We start from the raw sequence: 15,731 nt of genomic DNA on the forward strand, positions 1-15,731 counted from the left end.
ACTCCAAGGGACATGAAAGTCAAGAAGACACCATCCTAAAACCAGGCAGTACATACTCCTTTTTTACCTCTTCATTTTGGTATTCAGTAACTCCCTCAACCCAAAGCTATTTCTCAAGGCATGCTTAGCTCTGCTGTATTCACCCAAATACCATTTACTTAGGAACAGTTAGCTCCTACAATCAAATGGGCCCTACTTTAAAAAAACAAACAAACAAACAAGGACAGAAGAAACCAGAAGTCAAATATCAAATGTGCACAGTTAATTCTCCCCCATGTCAGACCAGCGAGCCACAGGAGGGTTGCTCTTTGCAGTTCTCCCACTTCCCACCCCCAAGACAGGCAGACACCAGCCTGAGCCTACAACAGGGCACACTTGTAGCTTTGTCAATTCAGCTTGTATCCAGGTGTATTAGCACCCTAACTGCACTTTGTGATCCCCCAAAAACTCTGTCTGTGGCTCTTACACAACAACCTCCCTGGGATCCAGGCTTCAAGAATGAAAGACTCAGGGAGAGTCAGGGAGCCTGTCTGCAGATGAAGGTTAACCTATCTTTATTTTTACAAAGCTAAACAAAGACAGCAGTTGCAGCTGCAGATGTACACGTAATTCTAGATAAGTGAAGCTTCTTCACATAACCAGCCCTGCAGCGTCCCATGTCCTGGCCAAGATTTCTTCTGAGCAAGGATACAGTGCCATACAACAGATTTGTCCATATTCTAAATCAGCAGAGCACAAGCCATTTCTAATATAGAATCATTTAGAAGCTTTAATGTGCCTGTTGCATTCAATCTATATTGACAGTCTTGATTTTTAATCCACAGGATCCTGGCCTCCCTCCAGTGCATGGGATGTACTTTCTAGCAGTGCAACAGAACCCCATGCTAAAGTAGCTGTCACGAGATGAGCTCCAGAGCAAAGATAGCCATACAAAGCTACTGAATATTGTGGGGAACACTGGATTTTGTCTCTATTCTAAAGTCCCAAGATGAAACAAGATTTCATATTAAACATCTTAAAGTATTTTTTTAAAGTGTTCTGAGCAAGGATAAACTAGAAAGTAAACAATATGCAACCATGAATCACTAGAGAGCACTACAGCAAGAATGCACGTAGAAGCCAGATTAAGCAATATTAAGCCAAAACTTGGCTTTACAGTTTTGCTGTGGCTCTTTCAACTCATATTTTATGCAACTTAAACCACATAGCATATATTGATAATCAGGGAGCAATTTCCCCAGTATTATTCATATAAACTTCAATTGTTTCTTCTGTTTCTACATGGCGACCAAAAGCTCACTAAAGCAAGCTGAATTAATAAAAATGCTTGCAAGTTAACCTCCTGAATGAACAGGCCACATCTGCCAGACTACAAGTTAGTATATACACCTCACAGGTAAAACCCAGCCCTTAGCCTGTACCTTTTCTGCTGCAGATGTGATGAATTCCTTCCTGCTTTCTGAAAAAGAAGTGGTGCTTAGGACCAAGGTATTTTCACATCTTCAGTAAGACACTCATTGCTTTGCCAGTAGGTATCAGTGTACAGGGTCAAAAACTAAGCACAGGGGAGAGAGGAAAACCACCCCTACCACCAGCCCTTTAAAACCTCAGCCCATCCCTGAAGCAGCTGTAGAAATGTTGGCAATTACCTCAGAAATGAGAAGCAGCTGGGTTCCATTCCCAATTAATCTTTACAAAGTTAAACAAGGAGAGGGAGGGTCTTTAGAGTCTTATATAATTAAGTGGGTTTCGGGGTGGTAGGAAAAGAAATGATGCTGGAGGAAGGTGTAGAGTTAAAAGGCTGTCAGTGTGACAGTTGGACAAACTGTGTAAAAGGTCCTGTGGTTAGTTACTGAAATCCTCAGTTTAAAAAAAGTGTGTTATCACAGCAGAAGATACTGAATTTGTATGTCTGAGCTAGGCATAGTTTCCTTGGGAAACACCAGCAAGAGCCTGGTGATAGTCATGACTGGAAAGCCAGTGTGGAGGTGGATCTGTGTATTTTGTTTATTCCATCTTCTTCTTCCAGGGCACCCTGCAGATCTAGGGATAAGAAAAGATCAGAGGAACTTTTTCTACCTGCCCTTTATCTTCCTAGCACATAGTCATATATCTGTAGTTGCCATGTGTATGGCTAATAATGGAGCTTAGAAGAAAGGGAATGAGTTGACATGAAAGGAATTGCTTAGCAAAGTATTATGAATGTTCCTTGTCTTCTTTTTCTGTCTCTTGGTTATGTGCAGGGAGTGACTTTGCTTGTGTAATGATTTATTTGCAAGTTTGTCGCTGTAATGTGATTTATTTGCAAGTTTGTTGCTGGAAATATCATTTGTACAAAGAACACTTATATTTGCATGTACATTTCTGTAGGGTGGCTGACCAGATAATTGTAAAACCACTGCAAGCTCACAGCACTACAATCCATTCAGCACCGTATGATACCACAGTCATATATACACAGATAACAGTGGGATTCCCCTTTAAAAAGTGAGAAGCATTTTTTCCTTTTATTTTTATTTTAAATATTACTATTCAGCATGACCCTCATTCTTTGCTAGTGGTAAGTATGCATTCAGCATCTTTATAGTGGCTACACTTTCATAAAGAGAATTAATCTTATGGAATCATTTAACAAAGCAGATGACATGAAGGTGCTCTCTTAAGGGAGAAGACAAGTCATTTCCTGTTTCACATAAAATAAATAGGGAAAAATAATATCATGTCCAAGAGGCAGAAAGAATCAAATCTCAATTTGTATGCATGATTCACAATTCATTCTTAGGGTGATGAATGAAGCAGCATACTTACCAATATATAAGTCTTTCTTCCATGTACTTGGTTTTGCATCATTTGCAGAGTCAAAACGATTAAAAAGTACTTCACCCTCATGCTCCCTGTAGGAATTCAGATGCTCAAGTAACTCTATCCTTTCTGGAACACATTAGTTTCACAACAGGTAAGCAGGAAGTGAAGACAATGAGTACTCCAGGAAGCAATGCAACACTTCTCATTGCTGGATGGGATAGATGGCCTTGATTTGAAATAAAATACTCTACCTCTCTGTCCAAAACTATTGGACAAGACTTGCAAGAGTTAAAGGAGACATCTCCAAAAAGAGTTTCAAACAGCTCACAGTAATTATGTAGTGCTTATTAGGAAGAGAAACCTAAAGATCTTTAGAATTGTTATGGGTAACTTTTCCATCTTTTATCTCCACAGAGTATTCCTCATTTCCACTAGGTAAGGAAAAAATATCCATTTGCTAATATATCCTATAGATTCATGCCCTAATTGATGCTCTTTAACTATCATGAGCTGTACAGCACATTTTACAGAGAGACAGGGAATTACATACAAATCTGACCAGTGTCTTCATTTAAAATGGCGCTGTCAAACCCAGGTCATTCGGTCCTTTATGGAAGAAGATGATCTTAGGAGATCTATTTTCCATTCTTTGGCTTGATACAGCTGTTAGTGCTGCTGCTAAAAGCCAGTATTCATCTTTGAAGATAAGCTGCCCACATGTCTTTCTGGGGTTAGCCAGATGGCCGTAGTGCACTACCGATGCACAGTGTTAGTACAGGCTGAGTGGAACTAATGAGTGGAAGTGTGGGTGGGATGCTCAATGGCTTAAACATTTGTTTCTTTTTCCTTCTTTACATGATACTGGTGGTCCATGCAGGCTAGCAACCTTTAACTTCAATTAAGGTTGTAGGTGCAGGATTCACACATTTTTTTTCTTTATGTGTGGATACTAACGAGAGCTTCTCTCATTGTACATCACCATCAGTTATGCCATGCTCATTAACTACCTAAACCACATCTAAAAGTATATTTTGTGCTTCACACAAAAGTAAAAGCAGGTTAAGATTTCTCATATAGTTACTATAATATGTTTATAAAGTTACTTTAGAGGGTAGATACTTTCCCAGACAGTATTGCAAAATATCCTTTAACAAGGATATACTGAATATTGATTTAAAATAGCCCTGCATTTAAAACTTAAAAGCTACATCTTATGGGTGAGCTTGGCAATGCAGTTAGACAAGAACCCTGCACTGCTTGGAACATTATAGATTCCTATCTGATTTTTGCGGCAACAGGTACTTCACCGCTATTTTTTCTAAACCATGTTATTGTGCTTAACGATGCCATCGACAGCCTGAGAGACAGCAACAGGGAAGGAAACAAGAGCAAGAGCTCTCCCAGGAGGGCAAAAGCACAGAACCCCAGCAGTGAAATAAGTGAACAAGAGCCCAAACAATCCAGTTGTTTTCTGTTGGAGGCAGGCTAAAACTGACTCTTCCAAAGAAAACAAACCCAAGCTTTCTGTTCCTCCAGCAGCCTGCCTTGTCTATACAAAACCTGTTCACATTACACAAAGCTTCATGAAGAGAAAGAAAGCCTTCTTTACCCCAAATAGACGTTCATTAATTCTGTGAAAACAGTTGTCTCCTCCTAGGTGTTTTTTAGACCTATATAAATCACTATCTTAAACACTTTACAACTTTAGTCATCTTTTCACCTCAGCACTTCAAAATGGCATCCCACAAACTATCAGTTTAAATATAGAAATTCTTACTTAGGAGTTACTTTGCGATCATTCGTATTTATTACACTAAAAATTACACTATAACTAAAATCATATGCCCTTCACTTTGCTAGGTATTTCGTACTCTTCCACTATTTCTCTTTTAAACTTTGTCAATGCTAAGAAAAATTAAGGAGTTAGACTGATTTCCTAGGAAAACAAACCATGTACAGTTACAGCAGATCTACTTTGGCTTATAGCCTGAACCACAAGGGTTATATTCTTCATTTCCACTCATAACTTTCAGCTTATGTTTTCCAGAGTTAAACTGCCAAGTTAGACACCGTAGTTCCGACAGAAAATAATGTAACACACTGTAAAGGGAGAGTTGGGAGTACCTGAATGGGACTTGCACCCGCCAGCACACTGACTGGAGCGAAGCTGAAGGCAACACCCTGGGAACACCAGAGAGAGAAAAGTATGGTGGCAATTCAGCCCTCTCTGAGACATAGGCTCTTACACCTTGAGTTCATCCCCTCTCTCTGACGCTGAGATTCACAGCCTGGAAATGCTCCTCTAGACACTGTCACCTGGACAACATTTCTCATTTCAAGTTTGGCAGAAGAAAAGCAGTGGGATGCAGCTCTTCTTTGCTCCCCCACAGGACACAGATGCAGTCTTATGTCTTAAGCTGATTTCTGAAAAGTAATTTTCCACTTTGATTCCACTTTTTCCAGCATGCATGCCCACCTTCTGTGCACAAAACCTGACTCATCAGAGCTGCAACTGTCTCCTAGCACTCGTTTTGCCTTGCCACTACCCAAGCACACAGAGCACAGAATGAACCCATTTGCCTTGGTTACTTTTTATTTCCTATGACCCCAAAAAGGAACCCTGTAACTCTGTGTTGTCACCTTCAACTACTGTAGTAATGTCAGCATTCATTATCTGTACTGCTAGTAATGTTAGTCTTTTGTCTGTTGCCAAACTCTTTTATTCAACGTGAAGAATATAGCAAAAGACTGTCTTACATTTACATAAGCAGCAACTCCATTCTACCATTTGTTTTCTCCTCCACAGCCAAAATACCTTCCAAACCATTCCTATTGTTTGATAGGAGGAGGAAAGTAGCTCTATAAACCTTCAAACCCCAGTATTTTTCTAAAGGTTTCAGTCTCAAGTGAATAGCACTGAAATGCTTGGTATACAGCAGAACAATCACAAGTACAAAGACTAATCAAAGCTGTCCATATGAAACATTTTTGTCTTAGTTTGGATAATGAAAACCAACCACAAGTCATTGCAGTGAAGCACTAATTTTTCACAGTCTCAGTCAGATGCCAATATGGGAGAGCAGAGAAATCAGGGTGTCACTGTAAAGCCATCTGCCCCCACCTTCTACTGGTACAAGGTTTCCCGATGACCATGGAGGTCAGCAGGTCTGCTCATGCAAGCGATGGCCTTGGAAGATATAGACCCTGCGGTCAGTAAAGCAGCACAGCCTGAAAACCTGAGATACAGCAGTAGGTTTTTACATTGTTTCTTATGATTTCTGTTGAAGTTCTGATTTTTAGAAAAAAACTTCAGCAAATTCATCCTTCCGGGATCATATTGATGTCAGAGATGTTATAGCATGAATTATTTCAGTCCTGAGAAACTAAGTAGCATTGGGCCTTAGCTCTTCTAGGTACTACCAGCATTTATTAGTTCCCTGGCATGCAGCTAGGTTAGAGCCTTACTCATAAAATATTTGTAACCAACTATTAGGCTTATCTGTAGTCTGTTAAAACAAGTAAAATTAGACAAAACCCACAGACATTATATGGTGTTTCCAAGCCACATTATTTATGATAATCAGCAGCTGTGAAAGTAAAGTCTCTTGCATAAACGCAGAAGGCATCTTTCTTGGCAATTATTCATCAGACTGGACTCTGGAGTCAGCAGAGGCTCAAATGCGAATGATGAACCGCACAGCAGCCCGCTTGTGTGCCTGTAGCCTAGGGAAGGGCAGGCACAGCCCTGACTTTTAAACAAGGACACATAAACAGAGCCAAGATGCTGAAAGCCATCATTATAAAGCCTGAGACAAAATGAAACAACAACAACAAACAGTTGGGTAACCTTTTTGAAGTGGATGTGCTCCTCTTTCACTGTTTTCTGAATCTCCCTAAATTTTGATTGGCTTCAGATTTGAAAGCAATTGGCAGACGGTCAAAATTTAAAATTGATGAAGTACAATTGGTCTGTTCATGGGACGCTTGGAAAAGAAAATAATGATCTTTCAGACAAAAATGTTCTGAGGAAGCTAAGCCACCATGTCAACAGATAAGAAAGCAAACAGTGGTACTGAAATGGCTGGAGCAAACGGAATTTAAAAGAAGGTTTTGTCCTGGAGGAGTTGTGGCAAATTCAGAGGGCTCTGTACTTGCTGATCTTTAGGATATTCTTTTATGCTTCCAGGACATGCTGACAGTATAGCAAGGTCCAGGGGTCACACCTAATTTGTATTAATCGCATTAGTCCAGAGAAGAGACCTGAAAAACTGTAGCTCATAGCATGAAGGAATGACATGCCCTATATTGATCCAAAAATTTAAAAATGTCAGCCCTACATAGCGCAGTCTAAAAAAAGATACCCCCAAACAAAAAAAAAGCTACCAAACACTGTTGAGGTAGCTTTGACCCATGGACCAATTCAAGAAGGTATATAAAATATATGCAAGCTAGCCTCTCCTTGGCAAGATGTGGGGCTGTGCTGTATCACTCTACCATTTACTCTCCTCTCTGCATTAAAAGTAGTGAACCTAAAAGGACAGCTGCTGGGTCCTGGCTCAGCAAAGTACCCAGGCTCCTAATGCCTCCCTGGGTCCCAAGGGCAGCCTGTCAGGTGTTGGGAGACTGACAAGCCTCGTGACTTCTGCAGTTCTGGGCCTTAGATTTGTATATCGAATTTGTTCTCCTTTTGCATCTGTATGTCTGTGTGACATGTCATTCTGGACTCAAGATCAGAGAAAAGTGTGAGAGGCAGAAAAACTAAAGGTTTGTAACAATGTCACTTGAACTGTGACCTACTTGAGGATTTAGAAAACTACTCCTGTCTTCAAAAATGAAGCTGACAAGATTTGGTGATCAGTGGGACCAGGCTGAAAGAGCGTAGATTTAGATCAGATAGGAGGAAGACATTCTTTCTGATGAGGCTGGTTAGACATTGGAACAGGTTGCTCAGAGAAGTTGTAGCTGTCCCATCACTGGAAGTGTTCAAGGCCAAGTTGGATGGGGCTTTGAGTGACCTGGTCTAGTGAAAGATGTCCTTGCACATGGCAGAAGGCTTGGACTAGAGGCTCTTTGAAGGTCCCTTCCAACCCAAACCATTCTGTGATTCTTTTCATGTTGGAGAAGTAGCATCACGGTACCTTATGGAGAAGGGTTTGGGACATATGGTTACATCTCTTCAGCAAATCTAGGCCTCTTTATTGGCATCTGTCAGATAAAAAATGAGTAAATCCCGGAGTGAAAATGACAATAATAGCTTCCTTCCCCTTTTCGGCCAAGAAGTGCTGTTACAAGTAGAAGACTTAGATTTATAAGCCTTCCCCAGAAGAAACAATGTTCCTTTTGGTCAGCCAAGCAACAGGTTGCAGGGACACCTGCCAGTGTGCCAAGGGAAAGGCTGGCCTTTTTCTAAGCAGGGAAGTAGAAGCAGGGATGGGATTAAGTAAAGGATCTATTCTTATAGGTTTACCAGTTGTCTGCTGGAGTCATTTGAACAGGTTGGGGCAGTAAAGGGAGGCCAGCAGGCAGTGTGTGTAGTGTGTGCGGAGCTGGGGAGGGGATGGAAAATCTGTAACTAATAGGCATCTTTTCATCTTTCCCACTCTGTTTTCTTTTCCAATGGTGCCCAGATAGGGGACAAATCTTCCCATAAACAGTAATCCTTTAGAAAATGCTCAAGTACAGCTATTACTTAACTTCCTGATTAGTAGCAGTCACCACCTGCTACTTCTGCTCCTCATTGTCCAGCATAATGGAAGTGTTCATTTCCCTGGTTGTGAAAAGGTAATGGGAAGGGAGTCCCTCTTCTCTGTTTTGGCAAAAAGAGCAACAGTCCCTCCTTTTCTCCTGTAACTAATCCTAGACCATATTTATCCAAGAAAATAAAATTCTATTTCTGCTGACAAATAGCTGGATAAGGCAGATTATGAATACTAAAAAAACCCCACAAAAGCAGTCATTCTGATCTCTTTGAACTAAATTAAAGGTTCCTGCTGCAGGGCTTTTTTATTGCCTGACCATGGCTTTCAGATCCCAGAAAGCACTAAGCAAAGGCAATATATTCAATATTTTTGACACCTCAAACATGCAAAGGCTTTGCAAAGACTTCTGTTTTCTTCAGACCTTAGTAGCTGAAGCTGCCAAGAGAGCTGCACATGTTGCCATGAAAGACAGCTGTTAAAATAGTCTCCTTTGATCAAAATTCTTCCATGTTTATAGCTAGAGCTAGATAAAGTATTATAGGATTTTCTTAGCATGGACTGAAAATCATAAAAAGAATGAAACTTGCAAAACCTGAAAAGTGCATTTGTCATGAGCGGGCATAACTTTTGAAATGTCAGTTAAAAGGAGACAACCCATGAATAGACTATGAGGATTTTCAGACTTTCTATTTCCCTAAAGTCCTTTTTTGTTTTACACTGGGAGTAGTGGTGTCTCTTCCGAGGGAAGCACAGGCAGGCAGTAGATTAGTCCTTATTTAGATGGTAAGTTCCAGCCTATTTGAAATGTATTAAGCATTCTCCTTACTTCTGTGGGATTTGTCATAAATCTTGAGTAAATATACTTAGCACAATCTCAAAGACTGAAGTTTTGATTTCTCAGAGGGCTCAAACCTTTAAGCCTTAAAACTTCTCTTGTTTAAGAGAGATAAAGCAAAAGAATCTACTTGTCAAAACAAACACGGGGGAAAAAAACCCTCAGTACAACCCCAGACATTATCTCAATGGGAAGTGGCACTCATTTGGGGCTTTTTGGTAGCATTCTTTGCCCAGGAGTGAAATCTATTATAGGAATTAGTACTGCCCCTTAAAATGGTAGCATCACTAAGAAGCAAATGAATCCTACTCTCTTTCCCTCTGTTTTCCTATCCATTCTCCTTCTTCTAAACAGTATTCAAAGGTTTCTTCAAAGGTCTTCATCCTATCTTTGTTGCCATGGTCTCTCACAGAGTTGAAACAACATTTTCAAAACTAATGCCTGCTCTAAATGCATTGTTGTTGGGATGCTGAGTCAGTTCTCTGCTGACTAGGGTGAGAGAAAAAGAATCTTTGAAAATCAGTTTTAACATTCAACTAACCTGAATGGGGAAAAGCAAGACATCTATACGCTGCTAGACAGAAGCAAAACCTTTCAGGGGTGAAATGCCTTGTATTTTGGGAAGAAAAACCAAATTGTCTTGAGGTTTTTGTGTCAGCTATGCTGGTTTTACTCTTTCTTTTTATTCATACCAGACCTGAGAAAGACAATCGCTTCTCAGAAGGGAAAAAAAACTCACAGAAGAATCCTGTTGATTAACACACACCTCCCCCCCAACTAAATCCTTGCTGTGGGAGTGACAGAGGATGCTTGGTATGCATTAGCAGTGACAGGCAGGGCTAGCTTCGGCACAGTTGAAATGAGTAGGGGGAAATGATGAAGAAGCACCATTATTTCTAAGGGAACTAACAAGATATTTTGCTTGTATTCAAGCTTTCCGTTTGCCTCTCTTCTTTAACTACTTGCACATTCTTTGAAATAAGGTCCATCTCTAGCACATGTATTTGTACAGCATATAGGAAAACACACTTACTATCCTAATTTAAACTTTTAAGCTTTACTATGTAAATAAGAACACCTATTTGCTATGTAAATTAGAGCACCACACACTTGATACACACACTTCAAGGAAAGACAAGGTCTTTGTCGCAGACTTGGTTACACCAACTTTAAATTGTTTTTAGCTGCCTGGCTTTAATTTTTTTCAGATCCTGTGAACATCTGTCCTTAGCCCGTGGTCTGGCATGGCATGCTAAATTCTGTATATTTGTTCATTATTCCTAGGGGAGGAATTTGCATGAAAATTCTGTTGGTCTAATTATATGCCTCAGCTAGAGAAACTCTATTCATCTGTCTGCAGCAAATTTCACCTTTATGAAACAGATGATGACTTTGCCAGAGACTTTCTGGACATTATAGTAACTGAAGGTTTTACAGCCTACATTTATAATATGGGTCATAAACTGAATTGAAGGAAAAAAAACCTTCGATCATTACAGCACTTTCCATGTTCAGAAAAAAAAAAAATAAAAAAATCACAGTTTAATGGGGAAAGATGTTTGCAACAGCTTATTTAGGGTAAAATGCAGCCTCCCCTGCTACTCGTTATCTCCCTGTGTCAGGGAATTCAGGTTGTGAATGAAGAAGAGCTTGACAAGAATCTGAAAACACAGCGGAAGAGCATGTTGTGGGTCCCGATCTCTGAGACAGATGGGGGACTAGATTGGAAGTGCTTCAGGGTGACAGGATGCAGAAAGCAGAATAAAATGGGGCAAGAGTTCTTCCTGTAACTTAAAAATTGTATGAGTGTGAAAGTGCATTCATTAAATGGGAACAGTAAGGAGCTTCCCCATTTTTGATCCTATAGAATGAAGATGGATACACTGAAACAGAGCTAGTGATCATGGGGTTTGCTGTTTCCAAAGCTGTCCACATTTTAGAAGGTTTAAAGGTATTCCTAAAGAGACTGTACGCAGCCTGTACATTCTCTGTATACTCCTCCTGCTCCTTTTTTTTCCCCTTTTCTCTGTGACCACCTTGATATTTTCCCCTATGGTTTTAATTCACGTAACTCTTCCCTTTTCATCTCTAAACCTTTTCCCTTCTGGTCTTTAGAATTTCCTCTTTTTCTTTCTGTGCTATTTGTCTTCCTTTGCTCATAATTCGCTAATTTTCACTAAACTTTACTTTTCCATGTTCTCTTAAATTCCACCCTCCAAAACTTTCTTCTTTCCCTTTTCTAGTCTGTTCTTAGCTTTAGTCTTTTTAAACACTGTTTATACACCGATGCTGGGGTTTCCATGGCCTTTTTAAGGTTTCCTCTATTTATTTCCATTTTCTGATCAGCTGTATCAACCCATCAATCCTACAACCTAATCTACCATGCACCCTTCTTCCTAATCAATCTACCTCACCACCTGAAATCCATTTCTCCAACTAATTTCTTTTTTGGATACCACTGCTACACATCTGCATTGATTTTTTGACTTTCCACTGCTCAGATCCTTCCAGCTTCATTTATTTTCTGTCCAATAAGCACCTCTTCTAATAGGTAAATTCTCTGAACTCCTTACTATGTATTTAATTATCCTCATCTTCTTCCTAAATGGGCTGCCCTTTTTTTTTCCCCACTTCCCACTCTTTCCCACAAAATCTCCCTCCCTTCCATACCCATCACAGTGGCATCAGAGATCCTGATGACAAGAATGAAAGGGAGAACACTCTCTGCTTGCCAGCCTGGGCTTCCCCTGCCATGTTCCTTCCTCGTAGCTTGTGGACTTTCTATGGAAATCATATTTTCCCTCGGGAGCCATCAGTGGGATTCACACAGCCGCGGGGGCAGAGGAGAGCAGTGCCTCTCGCACTGCCTGCCAGATGCGCTGCAACCACAGGCTTTCACTCCCGATGGGTCGCCCAGAAGAGGGTACCGTTCTCATCCGCGTCACCATCCTTTCAACATGGCTGGCTTTGTCCTCTTCTCCTCCTCAGACAGATTCACTGACTGCCACGGCACTACCTCCAGCTGAAAGCGAGGCAGGATTTGGCCCCAAATCCAAGACCTTACCAATGTGTCATATGAGTTAGCATGAGTGTCTGTCTCTGCTACAGAAGGGCTAAGAGCTAGAATAGCAAGGGTATTTCAGGTCAGGCCTGAGGCGAATTAGCAGACAAGTTGTGAAGCTTACACAACATGTGGCCACATTATGTGTGGCTCCAGTCAGCGCTAATAGCCTGTCATTGAGCTCCATGTTTAAACAATTTGAGCAAACAGCAAACACAGAAGATGGGAGGAGGGAAAAAGGCCTTCGAGGAATAAGAAAGATCAGGCTACTTAGTACACTTGGCAAGCAAATATCGCAGTGATCAGGACAGCAGAGTACCTACTAGGTAGTTAGAGACGGGACCCAGTTCCTACCATGCGAAAGTAACATAACAGGAAACCAAAAATATCTAAGTTGTCCAATTTTTAAAATTCACTCAGCCAGCAACTTTTAGAGCTACGTAGGAAACTGATTGTTGGTTTAGGCTGTGTCTGATCATGTGAATTATCCAAGACATTAAAAAAAATGGTTTTGGTTTAGCAGCAAGGAAACCAAAAAAGGGATGAAGAGAAGGAAAAAGAAAAACAAGCTTTAGTAACAACAAAGAGTAAAATTCAACCACATCCATATAAATAACACTGATACTAGTGTTGGGAAGTAAATATAAAAACATTTTAAAATAGAAGAACTTAGAAACCATACTGCATTGTTTAGTATGAAAATAATAGCCTTTCGAGCCAGTACTATTAGAGAACGTATTTAATCCAGTGCAGAATTGGCTATGAAACTGTCCACTCTACCATGGGAATGCTTAGCTCAGTATCTGGTAGGTTGCCAGCCATTTAAAATGTTTTTGTGTTGGTTTAATGATTGTTCCCATGAGCACTGATGGTAAGGGTTGACATTAATTAAAATACTAAGTCATCAGAGCTTGCATTGTGGGGAGAAAGAGAATGGGCTGGATCCAATTGTCTTCAAGGTTTCTTTGGCCTTCCACATTTTTCTCTTAGATGCATCATACATGCCAAGTATCCTCTTAGCTGAGGTATAACAACGTAAACAGACTGTCTCTGCAAATATAAAGTAATCTTTTTAGGTTTTCCACACACTTTCATTTAACTGATTAGAGGACACTCATTAAAATCAGCTAATCATGTAATGTAGCTGTGTTCTGAATGCTAAACAAAATGCCTAAATGAAAGAGGATTTTAAAACACTGTCTGCCTCTCCTAATTTATTTCTACTGTATACTCAATGGCACACAATACAGTAGGAATTCTGGGCCCTATCCTCATTAACCCCAAAACTCATTATCTCATATAAAACCAGGCCATTTTCATAGAGTGTGTTGGAAAAGGTATGAAAAAGCATATTAAAGATAATGTGTTTGGGCACACACTCTTGAAACATGATAAAGGATTTCGCTTAGAACTAGGAAATTAATACAGAATAGCACAAAATCCTGAGTAAGACCCACTGTTAAAATGATTTCTGTGTAATCTGGATAGAATAGCTAACCTTATGCATTTCTCTCATTTCATTAAATAACTACTCAAGATCCAGATCTTCAAAGGCACACAAACAGGAATAAGTCACTTAATACCTGGAGTCCTCAAAAGGTCACACAGAGAATGAGTAAAGAGGCTGAGCTTTTCTACTCCTCCCATCCATTCAGCAAGCCTGAGTTCCCATCCTACTGGCAGGGGCTCAGTACTGCAGAGAGTGAAAGTGCAAGAAGGAAAGTTTATGCTACATATAATGTGATCAATAGCCTAAGAATTAAGAGCTCTGGCTTGAACAGCATGGAGCAACAGGAAGGTGCAAGCCGAGCCTACATAAATGCAATGGGACATTTTTGCAGTAAGCAATATACAACATAAAGCAGACTGCTGGTCCCGACGCAAAAGGTAGAACAACGCTTTCTATTTCAAAACACATTTGTTCCTTTGGATCAGAAGTCTGGTGATACTGTGCCTTTGGGTTACCTCTTCATGTCAGGGAAAAACCAAAACCTAAATGAGGTGCCTGAAGCCAGTTACTATCCCAGTTTGTTCACTAACATGTGGCTCACATTGCTTCCCTGTGACATTGGGGGCTGTGTAACAGAAGTCCTCATCTCTATCTGTAGTGCAACCACCAAGGTGCTTTGCAACTACAGACATCACTCAGCAAAGGCTCCTTTACCTTGTTTGTGGACGTAGACCCAGGCCTTCTCCGTCGTCATCCCGACGTCAAGCAGGGACAGGGGTCTTTATCACCAGATACGGAAGATTTCTGTGATGGACAATCCTGGAAGATGGGAACGCTCTTTGGCTTTTTGTTGTGAACGTTCTCTGAATAATCATACTAAAAACTACCAGGTCTTTGAGCGCTTCAGGAGCTCACCCCTATAACGCTGAAGAATGAGAGCAGCCAAGGGAGGTCCTCGTCCACGCACATGAGGGCAGGAAGACTGATGTTCTCCTGGGGCTTGTCTTCAGTGGAGCCATCTATGAACACAAGCTTAAAAGGCTTTGGGTGTTTTTAAATTCATTTGTTATTGTAAAGTGTTGTTTTTTCTTTTTCATTTGGTGGGAGTTTTTTGAAGGGGGGGTGGGTCGGTTGTTTTTAAAGCGCAGGCAGACTTGGAGGGATCAGGCCCAAGCGGCCCCTCTGCGCTCTCGTCATGGGCACCGGGGAGCTGGAGCAACCACGAGCGGCACTCGGCACCCCCGGCCGCGGCGGCACCTCTGTTGGGGGAGCCCCACCCCGCGCCCCAGGGGGCTGCAAAGGGGCCCTGGGCCGGAGGGGAGCCCCGGCGGCGGCCCAGGCCGCGCGTCCCCTCGGCCTGCCGCGCCTTCCGCGGAGCGAGCCTAGAGCGGGTGTGGCGGCGGGAGGGGGCCCCGCCGTACCCCCGGCGGCGGAGAGGGGCGGCGGGGCGCGCTTTGTGGCGCCGGTCGGAAGCGGCGGGGTAATCCGCGGAGCCGGGCCGCAGCGAGTGGGTGGTCCGGGCGGCCGGAGGCGCGGGCTCTCCCCGCTGCCCCTGCGCCGGGCCGGGCCCGGGCCCGCTCCCGCAGCTGGGCCGGAGGCGGCCCGCAGGCCGCTCTCGGCACATTTCTTCATTTCTCACTTGAGTGCCCTTCTTTAGTTCCCTTTCAACTGCCCACTTTATATCGGCTTCATTACACCACCGCGCCATTTGTAATGTAAATCGGGAAACTCAGGGAAGTTTTTCTTTTGGCCTTGTCTACGGAAGAATACCGAGAGGTATTCAAAACGTATTAACACAAATCAATGGCACCAATAAAAGCAAAATCTCCTTAGCAACATAATCTTGATTGCAAAAGGAGAACTGAGAGCATTTAGCAGAAC

Source organism: Strix uralensis, chromosome 4 (assembly GCF_047716275.1).
Source record: "Strix uralensis isolate ZFMK-TIS-50842 chromosome 4, bStrUra1, whole genome shotgun sequence".
NCBI classification, from domain to species: domain Eukaryota; kingdom Metazoa; phylum Chordata; class Aves; order Strigiformes; family Strigidae; genus Strix; species Strix uralensis.